Genomic DNA, 6,000 nt, shown 5'->3' with positions numbered 1-6,000 from the left:
GGTCAAAGCAGCATTAAACAGAAGTACTTCAATGTTTCGATAGATGGTGCTGCAATGCCTATGGGGTGCTTGACCCCAGGAAGGCATTCAGGTGAAACACAGGGTAAAATCTGGCTCTTTATATGGATTGGTAAAAGTTGGTGTTCTAAGAAATAGATCATCTAAACTCCAAGAAGTGATCCATCTTTCTCCTTCCTTAAGGAGAAGATGCATTTAGCACTTATGTTATAGTTCCTGTACCTGGCTAGAAAGCGAGAAGGAGAGTTTCTAGTCCTCGATTTTTTGACTCTTTCTGGTTTTAACCCAGTAAGAATTAAAACCAGCACAAAAGGAGTCCTCCATCTCTCAACCTGCATCCAAAGTAGAGCCAAGATCCCCTTCATCTTTGTGGATTAGCAACCATCTTCCTCTAGGACTTTGGCTTCATTTGAAGGAATAACCTGAATCATAGTGCACTCTCTTAGTCTGAATTAGTACAATCTAAATGGATTAACATAAAAATAGGAGCTTTTGGAACCCACGTATTTCACACTCTGGCTGCTGCCTTTAGTCAATAACTTGTTTTTACTGCTAGAAGCATTGTGCACATCTATCAGATGTGGCTCCTTCAGGATTGTACTAAGTGCCAAATTATCTTATGCAGGAGACGTGTATGTACATTCATTCAGCAAAACAGGTGATGCTCCTGGGTGCTCAGGGAAGTCTCTGCTGCCTGAAAGATTAGATGGCGGTTGGAATAGATTTCCTGAATTAACTTCTTAACTGCACTGACATGTCACTAAATTAAAGTATATGCTTTGCCAAAAGATCTTTCTTAGTGCTTTATCCCATTGCTCATAGGAAAAATAGAAATAATTAGAGAGTCCTGGTTCCCCTTTTGTCCTTGTTTTCTGTTACTGTAAGTCCATGAATGTCAACAGTGTTCTTCAATTTATCCTGCTGAAGACAACCAGGCTGAGGTTGTCAAGACTACAGAATAAAATGCCGCTGTTGCCACATCAGTCAGTGTGTGCGTGAGCGTGCGTGCATACATTAATTTTAGTGATAACTTCTGTTTCGCAAAGCAGATCCAGTGCTTGACCAGTGCAAAGATAAATAATTATACCTGTAGAGTAAATGCACAAAGAAGTATATGCTTCCACATTTGTGGTAAAAACACAGGAAATGTCTGGCTTTATATGTCAGTACCCAAAAGCACCTGCACCTCCAGCAAGCTTTTACCTTCTGCTGCTGTTCTGAGGTGCCAATCAATTTTTAGTTCCTATCATGAAAGAAAGTATCAGTAGAGAAATTTATGTTTAGAAGCATTCATGTATGTGGGCTTTCCATTTGGGAAAATTCCGAGGAAAATGCAAGGGCAAAAATGCAACTTTCCCCATTCTACATGCAAATATTCTAGCGGGGCTGAAACTGCAAATGTGTTTAAGGTGCATAAAAAACCTCAGTCACATAAAAGGACCCACACATAAGTCCTGATTTGTCTACAAATCCTTGGTGTTGTACAAGTCATGCTGGGCAAGAAAGAGAGTCCCGAAAAATATGGGTGCATCTGGTCACGTCAAGGATGTGTTTCGTAAAAGACCAAGTCACGGAACTCAAGGGAGACCCTGGCCTTAGCAAAACACTCTAGGATATTAATAGGCACCAAAATTTCTGTCTTAGTGCTGCATCTCACAATCTATCATTCAGCAGATACTTACGATGTGTTTTTTCCTATACTGCTTTCAAAGTGATGTAATTATTTTTGTTGATGTCACCTGGCAGAGGAAAGAACAATGATTTTTAGCCAGTATTATTTTTGACAACCTATGCTGAAATGAAGCAGGAGAACTTGTGAAAAACTGTATGCCCTTTGGGTGGCGCCTACTGCAAAGCATTTGGTTTCTTTTCTTACACAGTAGAGCTGAGAAAGGTCCCAGCCTGGCGCTGTCTGGGTGAGCTTTAAGTCTCTGACTCCTTTAGGTGCTGCTAGGAGAGAGTGCGACCACAAAGCATCAGGGACACCTGGTATGCAAAGAGTGGACAGAGAACAGAAAATGAATAGCAGAAAATTTTTAGAGACAGTTTGCATTTGGTGTGAGTCATTTACCTCTTTGGTTTAGGTTTTATATGACTACTGAAAAATAAAAAACTGTAAACGTGTTTTATTAATTAAATTTATTCTTTTTTTAATACTGTTGATGTGTACACCTATGAATAAAACAAGTCCTTGCCTAGTCTCACAGTTAAAAGAACAGAGAAAGCATCAATTTTCTTTCTTTTTCAGGGTGTAGTAACATGTTTACATTACCTTAATAGGCACTGGTAAGCGAGGTAGGAAGAACAGGTTTTATGAAACGCTTTGAAAACATAATTAGAGATCAAAAGCTGGCACACCTGCTCTGGGGTGTAAGTATGTGGGCTATGAGATGTTGGGTCAGAGCTGACTTTCACCAGTGATTTTCACCCATAAGGACCTCGGGTGGGTGGGGAACGTGAGGTGTGAATGTAGCCGGGCTCCCCTCCCACCCGACCTGCCGGGCCAGCAGAGCCAGTTGAGGATGCTGGATGTGCTGACACCATCCTGCCAGCACCTCCAGCTCAAGGGAGTTGAAAGCAGGTCTCTTTCTGAGCTTGTTTTCCTGGAATTGCTTTAGAATTGCTTCAGAATTGCTTCAGTTTAAACATGCTGGTACTCAGCTCTGCCCACAAAGTCTTCTCCTTTTTGTAACCCAGAGCATAAATGTTGTATGTCACTGGTATTTATAATATATCATGTGACAACAAGAAACCTGATATGCACTTCTAAGCAGCTGTGTTGAGCCAGAGTACAATGACATAACAAGGTTAGCTAAAAGTTCATGTATTCATCAATTTATAAAAATCAATCTGTAGGAAAGGAAAACACACCTAAAATGACAAGAAAAGAAACACAAGGAGTTCATTATCCTACACAGAAGATTTTATTTACAATTAGACATAAGGATCTCAGAAATAAGAGTTTCAGTTTTATTTTATTTGTATTGAGTTCATTAACATTTCTAATAAATGTTTATCCTGCACTGTTTGAACAAATGTAAATACTTAACATTAACCTTAACAACATGAATTAACAACAACTGTAACCAATGCTTTGGACAAAATACTAATTATAATTCAAGTGCAGTCTAGGTGCTGAACATAGTTTAAAAGTCCAAACCTGCATTGAGATCAATGACATTATATATATGAACAAATATATTTGTGTGCATGCAAAATTGGGCCCTGAGACATTTATAATCATGGCCTGACTTGCTGGATCGCTGCTGCTGCAGCACCACATAGCACTAAACAACACTAGTAGAGCAAACACTAACTTGCTGACAATGGACGTGAAGCCAAAATGAAACTGAAATGATAGTGTATCAAAAATGACAGGAGCATTGTTGTTATTCCTTTGGTGAAAAGATCTCACTTTTAGATTCTGGCATAAAAGACTAGTTTTATTATGAAAACTTGGTGTCAGATCTTGAACTGTACTGCAGAGCTGTACATGTTTCAGAGGATAAGGTGACTTGATGATTTTAGTGGTCCTCATACCATTTTGACCGGACCATAGGACTCTAGGGATGCCTTCAATTGTGTCAAACTGTCCCCAGACTAATATGAGAACAGAGCATCAAATGTGACACCAGCAATAATGCAGAGATGAGAGAAAGGTCTTATTTTTCATTGACCTGCATGCACAATGCTTTGGCTCTCTAAGTGAGAGAAGAGCTGCTCTTGAGTGCCATGCCTCTTTCACATGTCCTGCCCTGTTACTTTGCTCACGGCTGGAAAAAGAGATTGTAGCCATGTACCACATAGACTTTGCCTTAAAGAATAATCTCTTGGGATTTCTGTGATTCACCAGCTCTATTGTTAGCTACATAACTTTGTCCACAAGAAACATGGGATTAAAACAACCGTATTATGGAGCTTTCCTTTTATTTCCAAAGGGTGAAAACACCTTACTAAAGATACCTGTTGAAATATATATATAATAGCAAGACAAATATGTATATAATAGCAAGACAAATCTTTCTGGTTCAAAGTCCATTGTAGCACTATTTCCAAGCACCAGGGTACGAAAGGCTGGCCATTTTTGATCTTTCCTTTTCTTTGTAGCTCTTATTTAAGGGGACAAAAGTTCCAGGAAGAAGTCTTTGAAAATTCTGAACTTAGGCTCTTGTTCTGAATTCAGTGAGTGCAGGAGAGACCCCACGACACTCAACATCTGCCTCATTGGCTCTCATTTCTAAGATATGGCATTCAGATTAAATGAAAAAGTAAACCATTTATGAAGATGTCGCTGGTACCTGTCTACAGGCTGATGCACCTCATTAAACTAATGGTTGCACAGATTTCCTTGTGGAAGATGGTTTATCAGTAAAGAATTGGGTCTACCTGATTTCATTTATTTTCTTCTATAGCAAGGAAGTGGAACCCTCTGATGTTTGGCCATAATCACTATCTCAGTCTTTCCTGTGTCCGGAGTATTCTGGAATATTTTCTCTTGACCCTAAAGATGACGTATGAGATCATTCCCTAAGGGAGGCCTTGGGCAAAGTGGGGTTAGGGCAGAGCAGAGGCTAGTATTCAAGGAACAGCCAGAAAGAAACGAACACAGGAAGCAACAGTAAGAGTAATGGAGCAGGTTGGAAGTTAGGGAGTAGCTCAGTTGACTAAACAGCTGTGGAGCCAAACATTGATAAGCTCCAACAACAGTGACTGTAGTGTGTCTATGAACCACCTCCATATAAAATGTATAAACCACTTATTTTAGTAAGTCTTTTATTAACTTCATGTATTACAGTTAGTAACTTTACATAATAAACTTCACATTCAGTGCAATTCACATCCCTGAATAGAGGACAGAGAGCAGTTCTATTGCAGCAGCTTCCATTCCTTGAAGGAACAGAAAGAAACGTTGCGATGAAAGCATCTAGAGCACAGCATGAGCTCAAAGGTGTGTCATTCCCAGCCTGTACTCAGAGACAGAACATCAGCAAATGGCTTTCACTAGTCTTGCAAATCCCAGAAGAAAAAATGTAGCAAATTGCATAAATGGCAGAGGGTGGACTAAAATCCAACTGCATCTCAACTTCAGTCTGCTTGAGTGTCATTTAAAATTTGTAAAATGGTTCAAATAATCAAGTCATTTGAAAGCATAGTTTCCATGGTGGCATCTTTAGTGATGTCAGAAGTGTGGACCTTTGGAAACATCAGCTTGTTTGGGTTAGTGAGTTGGTCTTCTCAAAATAGAAAAGCATGTTGAATTCCATAGCATGTGGACTGACAGTGCCTTGAATCATACCTTTTGCTCTGAATTTTAACATGCTGCTTGGCTGAAATTTCAATTAAACATTGCTTACTTCTGAAGTCTTTTGTTACCTGTAGTGAAATAAAATCAGAATTCAGCATGTGATGATGTAAGTCTTCTTAAAAGTGTCCCTATGCTACAGTATACTTTCCACCATAACATTCATGTCTCTGCACTTCTTTTAAATCATATCATGACTTGAATAAATCATAATCATAACAATCATAATAAAATCCTAATAAATCCTGAATCATGTCATCAAATCAGTGTTTTTGTTTCCCTAGATATCAGTGCATTAATCCACCTTTTGGTTATTCTACCCATGATGGGAGTATATTTAGTCATAGTGGCCTAGGTAGATGTTTCAGATGTTTAGACTAAAGTGACAGTGATGCGCAACTGAGAGAAACAAGTGAGAAACCCTATCCAATACTCAATAAAACCTGCCATATACAGTAGGTTCTCTGAACCCCAGACAGGGGTATGTCCTTGAAGAGCACAGGAATCTGCAGCTGTGTGACCTCTGTCCCAGAGAAGTACTGGAGGGCACTTCTGAACAGTTTAGCATTCTTGGATAAAATGCCTATTTTCATAAACTCATGACAATCATGTTGTGTTTTGGATTAAAAAACCACTTGGCCTTCTGATATAGTTCCCAATAGCCCCTCCTGGGTATGCTG

At 39.3% G+C, this 6,000-nt stretch overlaps 1 protein-coding gene across 24 annotated transcripts in view; it reads right to left on the bottom strand.

The window, feature by feature from the left end:
* Positions 1-2,919: 2,919 nt before the first annotated feature.
* Positions 2,920-6,000, bottom strand: part of CD36 (CD36 molecule (CD36 blood group)) — a 67,122-nt gene continuing 64,041 nt past the window's right edge. For 23 of the 24 annotated variants that reach the window (XM_075081499.1, XM_075081486.1, XM_075081485.1 and 20 more), the window contains one exon: positions 2,920-5,391. The gene's annotated coding sequence lies outside the window, so the exon portion shown is untranslated. Of the gene's footprint in view, positions 5,397-6,000 lie in introns of all 24 variants that reach the window. The other variant, XM_075081500.1, reaches the window with a different exon arrangement.

The sequence above is a fragment of the Phalacrocorax aristotelis genome, chromosome 1 (genome assembly GCF_949628215.1).
Source record: "Phalacrocorax aristotelis chromosome 1, bGulAri2.1, whole genome shotgun sequence".
Lineage (NCBI taxonomy): Eukaryota > Metazoa > Chordata > Aves > Suliformes > Phalacrocoracidae > Phalacrocorax > Phalacrocorax aristotelis.
Note: the sequence above shows the minus strand (reverse complement) of the source record. Positions and strands in the feature narration are given on the sequence as shown.